The sequence below is a fragment of the Amphiura filiformis genome, chromosome 4 (assembly GCF_039555335.1).
Source record: "Amphiura filiformis chromosome 4, Afil_fr2py, whole genome shotgun sequence".
NCBI classification, from domain to species: Eukaryota; Metazoa; Echinodermata; class Ophiuroidea; order Amphilepidida; family Amphiuridae; genus Amphiura; species Amphiura filiformis.
Genome location: NC_092631.1, coordinates 17,717,057 through 17,730,043, shown reverse-complemented (window position 1 = coordinate 17,730,043; position 12,987 = coordinate 17,717,057). Strand labels below are relative to the sequence as shown.

The following is a 12,987-nucleotide window of genomic DNA, read 5'->3' as shown; positions in this document are numbered from 1 at the left end:
AAATAAATTTGAACATCATGATATGTCAAATCTTAGTGTTGTATATGATAGACCTTACTGGGACAAAACAAAAGGTCAATGGTGACCTCTTTGTACAATGTTTACTTTGGGGTCAAAAGGTCAAAATGTGTACAATTTCAAACAACGAGGTATGGCAAACCTGAGTGCTGCATATGATAGACCTTACTGGGACAAAACAAAAGGTCAATGGTGACCTCTTTGTACAATGTTTACTTTGGGGTCAAAAGGTCAAAATGTGTAAAATTTCAAACAGCGAGGTATGGCAAATCTGAGTGCTGCATATGATAGTGAGACAAAACAAAAAGTCAATGGTGACGGTCAAAGTTTAGGGGTCGAAGGTCAAATTGGTCAAAATTGACCCATTAACGTTATATTTACTGCCGGTGGCTTGTACTCAGAATCTATTGACTCTAGTTTCATACTTGAAAATATATATATTGTGTGTCTCTCCACCATATGTGAAATCTTTTGTTTAGTTCAACTTGTGGTTGTTATATGGCTATCGCGATTAACAATTACTTTATCCAGGAATTTCAAAAGTTGGACCCACCTAACACCATCAACTTTTCATACACGCACACTCCTATAAACGCAACCTTGACTCGATCGCTATCGGTAATTACGGTATATCCCTGGTAGCATGAGTAGTAGGCATGGTAGGACGAACTTCAGTTATTGATCAACAACTTGTCTTGTTTAATTTCTTACGTTAAAGGCCCATTCAGTGATTTGCTCATCCGGACGATCGTAAAATTCATCAAAATTCAGATTTTGGTATCTTTGTCATTGTCATAGATGTGCTAACATAGCCTGCGAGTGGTTCAGCCGAAAGACATGTATTTAAGGGGGAATAATACCCTGATTTTCATCAGTACCCCTCTTTTTTTTCTTGCAAATTTATGAACTACATAAATATGTTCATCATCTCATGTCCTAAACTTATAAAATATCTCTACCTACAAAGTGATTTTAAACCATTTTAGAAAATCATTTTAGCCCTATATATTTTTTTTTGTTTACTGTAACCTAGTAACTGAGATGTGTGTTTCATAACAAACCATAATTTATTCTATTGAACATGTCCAAGTAGAATACATGAATAGAATACATTAAATCCTTTGTTATACTATCTATAGAAATGTACACACTGATTATAACACTGAATAAATTAAATAGGCCTAATCTCTTCCACATAGACAATTTAATACTACACCATGTATGTATCTTCCATAATGTGTTGTTAGGAAAAGAGATTAAAAAAAGGCTATAAGGTCATCAAAGGTCAGGTTATAGGTCAATTGGTTCAGGTCAAATTCAGGCATCAATTCTGAATACATGTGATAGTCTGTGATATCATACATGCCATAATGAGGCATCAATTTTGATATTTTGTCTGTTACTGGATATATAATGGAAATGTGTGAGGTGGATATACTAAAATACCTTGGGATGTAAATGGTGAGTACAATTTAGATTGCCTAGTTGAGATGGATTGGGCAAATAAATATAAAATAGTTACCAAAATCACAAAAATTAAGCTTACGGAAAACTACCTAATATGGTGGTAGAGGTGACAAAAAATACAATATTTTTCAACATTGCTGTAGTGTGGTTGTGATAACCTGTTACCTATGGGTTAATTAAGTTTCAGTGAAATAGTGTCGCAAGTTCAAAATACAAAATATAGCTCAACATTGAAAATAGAAGGATTTTAACCGGTTCGTTTTTTAATAGTTGTGGAGCACCAAGTTCATGAAGTCATAAAAGAAATCAGGGACCACTTATTCCCATTTTACATATCAACATTATTTCCCTAATGTGTTAGCAACACATATCCAAAATTTTAACGAAATCCGTTGATAGTAAGCTTTCCAAAATTAAGTGAATTTAAAACATCAGTGATGTACCACTTTTTGGCTTATACCATTAGAAGCATGTACGCGTCATTGATACTGATGCCACCAATTGAACGAGAAGATTTGCCCCTTCATTTTGCATACCACTTTGTCCAATTTCTTTTCTCATTTCTTCACAAAATGCAAAAAATGCAAAAAAAATGCAATGGGTGTAGTACCCCCTTAAAGGATCAATTAATCTTGTTATAGAAAATTATACCAATTTGACTCATTGTGCGTTGTGTCTTAAATGGCACATAAAAACTTTTTGAGGCTCGTTAGTGCTCATTCATTGATCCATGACATTTAAATGTTATTAAAACGTTTTAAATAATTTTGTGTTTGCTGGGTATGATACTTAAACATATTTGTGTATTATAGCCAGACTTTACAAGGACCATACATATTAACACATTAACAAACAACTCAGAATAATCCCTCGTTCAACTTGGCACATTTACAGGGTACTGCGTCATATCAATAAACCTCTCTTCATCTTTAAGCTCATTTTAAGCTCTATGTTTTCACTAGTCTGCAGATTGCATTGCAGCTGCTGTCACGAAAACAATACGAGTACGTCTTTATACATATAAGCCCAAAATAAAATGAAAGGCTGCTTCGTGTAGGGCTATGTATAAGAGACTTGCTAATTAATTTTCACTTGTGTTTCAAACTACGACATTTGGTCATTATACAGTATTTCATCACAATGATATCGAACCAACTTTGAGACGCCTCTTTTCTCAACGATGTTTCTAACGATTATTTATCTTCAATTTTCATATTTGTTCCATAAGACATAACTGACTTTGAAAGTTCTTGCTTTATCAATCAGTGAATTATTTCACCGACAAGCTTACAATCTTCAAGTGAAGACGTTCCTACTTATTGCAAATGATGGAGTCATAGAGTTTTTTGAAAGGAGAATTACCGCTAAAATGTGCATGCACCGTATGTAGCCTGTCGCGTGAAGGTGAACATCTAAGCTGTCTCATCTGGCTCCCTAAAACTTGCATGATATGACTTCAGACATGTCAGATGAACTTAAAAGAATTATTCAGGCTAACATGTCTAGTTTACAGCATGTTAACAGTGTGGAGACCAAACTGGTCATTTTATACTTTCAAATCTGCTCAAAATTTAAACTGATTCACAAATAATGATTTAAGTCTTATCTTTAAATGAACAAATTTGTTAATATTTTTCCTGTATGTCCTGCTTTGGGCAATGAGATCAACCTATCTCAGACTTTGTACTGGAAATGTCATTGGAAATTGGAGTGAAGAGGTTTAGACTGCATGAAATACCTCGTTCAGGTTAACAGGTCTAGTTTCTTGTGGTATTATGTTGTCTTTTTTTTTGATATCTCTCTCTCTCTCTCTCTCTCTCTCTCTCTCTCTCTCTCTCTCTCTCTCTCTCTCTCTCTCTCTCTCTCTCTCTCTCTCTCTCTCTCTCTCTCTTGGTATCTGTCCACACTCTTCGCTATTAGCAACAAATGTCATTGCAATCTTACACTAATTGTTATTAAAAAAAAACCCAAAACATGATTTGTTATCGTGCCATGAAGCGGTCATATTCTGACGATATTCAAATTGTATCAATCACACCCATATTACATGCCATAGAGCTACATAGTGGTACCGCTGAACTAAGGAATAACATCATTTACGCGGGCTATTATTAAAACGTTCAACCATCTAAACACTCCAGTATCAAAGCTGTTACCTTTTATGACAGCCTTACTTCACGCGTCACAACGAATACGGCACTTAATCATTTACTTACGCTCACATTCTCGAGTATTGTTGCTACCGATAAAGCAGTCGTATGACTTTCTTGAACGAACAAGACCAAATTATGTGTCTTAGAATGTGTGTACCGGGTGTATGTATAAATAATGGTTCAACACTGATGCTCCAGTTCCTAAATTTGATATTATTATTATTTCACAGGTTTTTGAACTACATGGGTTGAGAATGTCTTGCCTAGTGTGATGATCTGGGTGTTATATTACATGAAACCTAGCAATAGAATTGGAACACTTGACACTCATGGTAGTAGGTTTGTAGCGTATTCCTTTTTTCCAATTACATTTGTTTTAGTTTTCTGGCTACTACTGCGTCTAATAGGAACTTAGTGAAGCTTACATCTGAAGCTTATTTTTATATAGACAAAGCTGGCAGTGTAATTTCATGAGTCTGATTTCGTGTTTTTCATATTAATGAAAAGATGTCTTAAAAGTTTAATGATTGAAGCTACCTGATCAGTTCACTTGAGAATTTTACGCCGAAGCAAATTATCTGCGTCTTTCCAAGTCGCAGTGTCTGAAAATTGGGCTTATACCTCAGTTTCAGTTTCAGTTTATTTCACCTTTAAATAATTTTTACAGAGTAAAGCAAAATCATATGGTAGGAAACCAAACAGAGCAGAGCTCGACAATTTTTGGCCACCCTTTACAATATTAAGTTAAACATTCAGGACGAAACACAATCAAAGACGTATGAGGACATAATTATGTGCAGACAAAGACCGGACAGGACACGTGAGACAGACAATGTTGGCTATGGTTTAAGATTGCCTATTATACATAATAGTAATAATAATTTTAAAATTACATGATGAAACATTACACAAACTAACGAGATTATTTATAACGAGATAATAACTCAGATTTGTACTTATTTTTGAAGCTTGTCAGAGTAAGAAAATTTTTGGTATTTAAACTAATATTGTTCCATAGTATAGGCCCTTGTCGTCTAACAGTGTTACGGGCTAAATCATTTTTAAAATGATGAGCTCTATACATTTCCGATGACCTAGTATTATATGCATGGATCGTACTAGCTTTAATAAAATAATTTGAAAAAATATCTGGTAAAAGATCGTTATAAAATTTATACATGAAAATTGCTTTCTGCAGTTTGTGGATATCATAAACTGTGAGACTATCTGTTTTATCATGGCGAGTTCGTGGTTAAAGGGGTATTTCGTGATCCTAGCATCTATCTTCTTTTTATGACATTTTTCAGCAGATATCCACGAAAAAAACCTATTCCCAAAATTTCAGTTGATTCCGATTTTGCGTTTGCGAGTTATGTATGATTATGTGTACTGCACTGCTCCATAGACAGTGTGTTGTAATTTCGTTCTGGTATACTTCTGGTATTTCACGATATCTATGCTAAACGATTTAATCTGCAAGAAATATTTGTACATAAACATTATGTAGCCAGAGGTTTCCAGTGATATAAAAATCTCAACTTTTTTGAGAAAAGTGGGGGGGGGGATGAGGCTGTGGATCACGAAATGCCCTTTTAACTGTCTGTTACCAAACTAAATTACAGTATCTACAAAGAAATAACACATCCGATACTGCCTGTTTACTTTTTGCGAATCAGCTTTCTCTGCCAAAGTAAAAAAATACGTATCAGCTGTCCATGAACAAATTTCTACTTGTGGAGGTTTCCATAAAATGCGTCAGAATCCCAAGTGGATTTGATAGAAAACTACGCAATGTAAATTTCACTTTTGTTTGATTTGTAGAAACAATTAATATCCGAGTTAAGACGACATGTGATATGTATTTTTCAAAACAAACGTATCCATTTTCCTCTATGCGTGCTGGTGTGATTATGTATAGCTTATTAGGTAAGATAAAACGGGCAATTTCGGTTTGATATTTTAGCCTATAAGCTCCTACAACCATTAACCATGTTAATGTGTCTTGTATAATAAACGTTATTGTCCTTTGAGATACATAGTTGAATAACACTGTTCCATGTCATCTCAATCTCAATGTAGTTTTGTCGGTAACGGTGAGCTGCTGCAACACATCTAAACCAACGACTAGGAGCAGGTACATTTTCTTGCTATTACGGGCAGCGTCTGTAAACTAATTACAAAGGCGCTAGTAGATACTATCCATTTACTTGCAGACAGGTGCTTCTGAATCGGTCTGTGCCAGATGTAAAAATGCGATATCTCTCTATTCCAGAAAAATACAGCACTAATTTTTGGAATAAAAAACATATCTTGTTTTGGCAAATAAACAGGTTAAAACTAATCCTTCAGTTAGTTCTAACGGATAATAAAATATTGAGCACCGCGCAACTCAATCCCTTTTATATTAAATGACCACAGGATATTATGTTGTTGTTGTTTACTCGTGATATTTTACAGGTCGTATAATATACATTATTACAACATCAATTGTCCTTTCACAAATTGCGGTCATTGCTTGTTAAGTATTAACTCGCCTTTAAATACAAACCCATGACCTTAAAGGCAATCATGCATCATTAATCTATAAATCATTTCATCCTCACTTTGTAGTTCTACATGCCAAACATGCCAAAAGCGACAATGCGAAAACACGTCTGACGTTGATATAGTAATGTCCGGCTGACCATCATGACCATGTCCAAACGCAAATAATGGTCTTATTGATAGGGATCAGTATGATGCGAATCTGGTTGACAACCAAAATTGCCAAGTTGTCGGTTAATTTTGACTTTAATAAACAGCACATCTGACAAGATCAACTGATATTGTCTTACAGCGTAAATATGTGACGACTAATAACATAAGCCTTAACGTACTAAAAAAAAAAAAAAAAAAAGATACGATCATTTAATTCAGGTATTCAGAATATTTATACTCTAAAGGCAATTTACGCGCGAGCTCGAAAATATTCTGTTCAGACAAGTAAGCTTAAGCTGAATTTTTACTCAGTGGTTGAGCGATGAGCGATTGGTATTTGCCCAATGAGATATCGCGCCTTTCATAACGCAACAAAAAGCTCGCTATTTCTTTGGCTAGAAACCAATCGCTCGTCCCTTTGCGATGGAGTATAAATTCAGCTTAAACACATACTGCCGACATGCAAAGTATAACGCCGTGAGAACTAAAACACCTTTGGTACGTTTTAATTTTGATACTAAAAGAAAAGCTGCAAAAAAGGCTTTTAATAATTCCCGTAACATCACATTTTTGTCAGAAAAGATTATTTTGATCTGTCTATAATGTACTGTTTAGAATTAATTCTTTTAGAGTAAATAAAGTGTGATTTTTACCGAAAAGGGGATAACAAATCAAAGAGACAGCTTTTACAAATTGTAAGGAAATGCTACTCTTGTAATATTTTTATACACAAAAACAATGTAAGTTTAGCCTTGATCACTGTTGGTATTAAAATGATACATGTAAACTATTTTGTTTGATTCAGCTTGTAGTTGTTTATGGGGATGTCGCTGTCGCGATTAACCATGATTTTATGCACAAAGTTCACAAGTTGGGTTCATCTCAAAAACACCCAACTCAAGCGTCATTTGTAAATTCTATACTCCCTAGGTGAAGGATGACCTTCAATTACTGATCAACTACTTGTCTTGTTTAATATCTTAGGTTACAGTTTGCCCGTACGATTACCTTTATATAGATTTCTTATAAAACTGGATTTACTTCAGGCTTTAAATAAAAACACCTTTACGCTACTTTCGGAATGTGGAAAGGTAATGTGTCAATGAAGACAAGCAGGTTTACACATGCCGACACGCAATGTAAAGCCAAAGAGAAGGAAAACATGTTAAGGTACTTTTTTATTTGGACACTAAACATAAAATTCCTTTACCAATGAATGTGTGACTTTAAAAAGACTTTTAATAATGTCTATAGACATGGTAAGATCATAGTTTATATTTTATATTTCCTGAAGAAAAAAGACTATGTAATATATACGAAAACAAATATCTCATTGCTCTATATACTGTCTATAATAGTACTGTTTTTGCTCCTTTTAATCTAGATATAAAGTATGATTTGAATAGAAAAGTGGAACAACAAAGCAAAGAGACAGCTTTTAGAAATGTAAGGAAATATGAAGCACCTGCAGCTGTAGCGAGAACACCAGTAATATTTTCATGAAAAAAATATCAGTCAATATCGGATTTATATATTTGAATTTAAAACTTGGACAGGTGGCAAGTCTGGACACAGGACAACGCCATTAAAAAGAACACCAAGTGACAGAGGTTTATAAGTCTGGATTTTCAGTTCTGTGATATTTAGTTGTAAAATGATGAGATATCGAGATGGATCTAGACGTATTTTATCATGATAAATATGGGTTACATCTCGATGGGTTATATTAAAACGACAGATGACATGATATCATTTTTGAACTATACTATAGTAAATTATCTTGTCGAGATGCCCGTCATCAATATACGTTTGAAACTAGTTAAGGGTAGACGAGGTATTGTTGGTCGAACAACCTAAAAATCGATTTTCATTATCTAGATCAATATATTATTGAAAATTAACACCTAGATGTTTTGCAAAAGTTCATTCTACAAATTGTATACTTTGCAAACTTGCTTAATTTATTTTTGTTAATGAGTTATATACGTTTTACAAAAGTGTTGTTGTTTCAGCCCTCTTTACAACATAACTCAAGAACCGCAGCACCTATAAAAGTATATCTGTGATATTTTAATTCTTCTACACGCTCGCTATGAATTGAGCAATGCAGTTTTTGCCAAAGCTCACTACCATTCGTAAGATGCTGTGAACTACCAAATCACAACAGTTTAAAATAATTAATAACCTTAAACATAGGTGACACGATCGACAGCCTCGTGCCCCACGTTTTTCTATCAAAATAGAGAATTTGGCATTAGAAGGAAGCTCATAGTCTTCTTACAATTTTAGGCATAAAATATATTCCGTTTAATGCTCATGAACAAAAAAGCGATAGCCTCATCCCCAATTGTGGTGTACCACACATGCCGTTCCATGGGTTGTTGTGAAACACGTTTTTTACTTTTAATATCAAAACAGCTAGTGCAACTTGGGAATTGGATTATTTTGGAACAGCCCCAGTGGGCACAATCGGGAAAAACTACGTTGTATGGACGTTGTAATAAGATCGGACGTCGGGCAACCAAATTCCAACGTTAACACAAGTAATAATCTAGGACGTCCGTACACCTATTAGTGACGACGTCGCACAAACGTTGTGGTAATGTCGGCCGTAAGACGATCGTCGTACGACTTCAATACAATGTTGAGGCAACACTTCATTGCCGACATCAGTACAACTGACAATAAAGATGTTGCATTAACGTCACCTGTTGACTACCCTGCGACAGTTGTCGTACGACTTCAATATAACGTTGAGGCAACACTTTATTGCCGACATCAGTACAACTGACAATAAAGATGTTACATTAACGTCACCTGTTGACTACCCTGCGACAGTTGTCGTACGACTTCAATACAACGTTGAGGTAACACTTCATTGACGACATCGGTACACCAATGATTGAAGACGTCGCAACAACGTCTGCCGTACGATGGTTGTCGTATGACCTCAATACTAACGTTGAAGCAACACTTTATTGACGACATCGGTACAACTGCGATAAGGACGTTGTATTAAGGTCACATAATGACTGCCGTGCAATGGTTGTTGTACGATCTCAATATAACGTTGAGGTAACACTTCATTGACGACATCGTCTGCCATACGCTGGTTGTCGTATGACCTCAATACTAACGTTGAAGTAACACTTCATTGACGACATCGGTACGACCGACGATAAATATGTTGCATTTGGCTTATATATTGTCTTAAAATGACAGTTTCTTACGCCGAGATTGGGGAAACGTCGTCGCACAAACCTTAATATGACGGTCAGAATGCCGTCCGCGATATCGGACCAACGTTGGTAAACAGCATGACAGTTGACAGGCCTACTGTTTCCAAGTCATCGGAATGGTCAAGTTGGTCCAAATTTTTCTATTTACTAGGCGCATTAAAGTGTAACATTAAATAAAGACTATAAAAGCCCACTAGATAAACTAATAATAATAATAATAATAATGATGAGGATGATGATGATGTTGCAACTCATGATGATGATGATGATGATGATGATGATGATGATGATGATGATGATGATGATGATGATGATGATGATGATGATGATGGTGATGAATATAATGCTTAGTGATAATGTAATATATAAACCTAATGAATATATAATTATATTTATACTAACAATAACATTTTGGAATTCAATCGTCAGTAAGATTTTTTATTAAAAAAAAAAAGAAAAAAATCAACAAATTTAGTAAATGTTATCAATATTTACAGTAAATTTGATCAATATCCTTTAAATAATGCACTTTAGCAGGTTTAGCCATCAAAATATTGCTTATATTAACTTAAAACACTTCATAGAATATGTAAACCCCGTTAGCTCAGTCAGTAGGGCATCAGTCTCATAATCCAAGGGTCATGGGTTCCAATCCCGGCAGGTACATCAAGGTAAGTGTTATGTATAAAATTAAGCTAGGAAATTTGCTTCCGTTGTAATATAGACAGTATTAAGTGTAAGACTCTGTGTAAGCAGAGTATATGCTACTAAATAATATTCTTCTTTCTTTTTTTAATGATTTTTCGTCTCTTTGGGGTTACTTGCCAATGGTTGGATCAACGTTGGATTAATGGTTGGTTTAACGTTGGTCAATGGATGGATTAATAACATTGGCCCAACATCAACGATATTATGTTAGCCCAACGTCACAAATTACATCTTTATTAGGGTTGGGTCAATGTTGGATCGACGTTGGCTAACGTCTGCACAACGCTGAATGTGGACGTCGCACCAACGTTCTATTTTGGCGTCAAAAAAACTTTCATATCCATCCTCCAGGCAACCGTCGTCCAACGTTAGATATTGACGTTGACACAACATAGTAGCAACCAATTGTGCCCACTAGGCCTCAATGTGAGGTACAAACATAATACGAAAAAATCTGACCACCTATCTTTAAGTTGTCAATAAACTTGAATTGTCAAGATATACCCAAAGTCACTTTGTTCGCGATCGCGTCAGCCATTTTGCATAAAATGTCGAAATTCCTCGAAGCATACAATTTGTCGCTACTTTGCTCTGGTATTTCAAAATGGGAAACATTAACTTTTCATCTAGCAATAAACATCATGTCATCAAACCGTATGTTGCAACAACTCAATAACAAAAAAAAAGGATTCAAATTGCGGTCCTTTTTCCAATTTTATACATTACCTGCATCTTCATCGTTGTATGTACGAGAACTTCTATGATATTGATACATTTCGTAATGCATGACACGGCAAGGTAGCTATGCTTGTAAAGTTCAAGACGAACTAAACATTTCAATTTCCAGACAAAACATTCATACAATCCACAAACCGACATCCTGCATATCCGCACCTGAATGCGTTCTCAAAACGCATTTATATTACCCAAATAGTCCCAATGAGTTCTTTAATGTTGTCGAGATGATTACATGATATCCTGTGGCTACCCTGGGGGTTTACATTGATGTGTTTTCTTGTTTTGCAGTGTTCGACATCAATGCTCCTTTTACTCGTATTAGATCAAGGTCTGTTACGGATTCCATCGAACAGGTGTTTTTTTTTTTCATTTCTGACATTGAGAGATTTATGAGAATGATTTTGAACCAGCTATAATGAATATTATTTTCTTTCTCTCTATATCATTATCCCCTCTTTTGACACGATTTCACATAAAACAATTTACCTCCTCCCGCAAAACCACTGTTCCAATGTAAATGCAAAGGGTCTCCTATCTCTGGAAGACACCTATTTTGGAAAACAAACGTAAGTTTCACTTTTACCTGTATGGTTGTGATTTCAATTTCTAGGATATTGATTTCAAGAAACAATGCCGTGTCTGGGTGAAAATATTAGCTCTATTGTTTCAAACTTGGGATGAACTGTATCCCCTCCCGCAAAATCATTGTTACAATACAATACAAAGGAGCGGTGACTCCCTATCGCCCTCTCTCTGTAAGAAACCTATTTTGGAAAAGAAACGTTATTTTCACTTTTACTTGACAATAAATGTTGTGGTTTCAATTTCTAGTATATTGATTTCATTAATTTCTTTAAGTAACACAATTAAGGAATACTGCAATATCTTCTTGGAGATACTGTATGTTTAATTATGGTGCAGACCTATTCAAAATCACACGTGTTCCAAGTAAATGGACAGTGTCTACTAGTGCTATGTCATTAATTTACAAATATTGTCCGTTATACTTTGCAAGATACCTGCTTCCAAACTTAACAACTGTGTTATTCAACTATGTATCTCCTATAATAATAATCTCCAAAGGGCAATACCATGCAATATACAAGCCACGTTAACATGGTTAATGGTTTTAGGCTACAATATAAACCCGAAAAAGCTATTTTTATCTTACCCAATAAGATATATAATCACACCAGCACGCATATATGAAAATTGATACGTTTGTTTTGAAAAAAATAAAAAAATCATGTCACATATCGTCTTAACACACATATTATTTTTTTTTACAAATCAAACAATTAGCGTATTTTTTTTATCAAATCAGGTTGGGATTCTGACGTATTCAACGGTAGCTCTCCCAAGTAAGAAAGGCAATATCTACTTGATTAAATGACAACTGATACTTCTTTTTACTTTCGCAAAGAAGGCTGATTCGCAAACTACCTCCCGATTAGAAAGCATAAAAGCCTATTAGACATTTACAGAAACGGTGTCTTGGGAAGACAGTATTATAGAAACAAGTGTTGCATAAATATAGGTTATTTGCTTCGGCGTAAGATTATCAGGTGTATCAGGTAGCATCAATCATTAAACTTTTGAGATTTCATAACATCTATTAACGAAATCAAATGCAAATTACGCTGCCAGTTTTGTCTAAAGATAAGCTTTAGATGTAAGATTTACTACATGGTCCAAATAAAAGTTCCAATAACAGCTAAAACATTCTACTGGTAATTTTCTTTTTCTTTTGTCAAAATGGTAGTGTTTCAAGTAACACAACACCATGATCATGTTACAGGCAAGACAATCTCATCCCGTGTGCTTAAAAAATCCTGTGAAATAATAGTAATTTCAAATTTAGAAAATGGAGCATCAACATTGAATCATTATTTATGTACACCCATTACACACATTCTCAGGCACAAATTCCGCCTTGCTCGTTCAAGAAAGTCACATGGCTGCTTTAT

The 12,987-nt window shown here is 34.9% G+C and overlaps 1 protein-coding gene across 2 annotated transcripts in view; it reads right to left on the bottom strand.

Moving 5' to 3' along the window:
• Positions 1-12,987, bottom strand: part of LOC140150626 (G-protein coupled receptor 54-like) — a 142,886-nt gene that overhangs the window by 29,593 nt on the left and 100,306 nt on the right. The window lies entirely within an intron of this gene.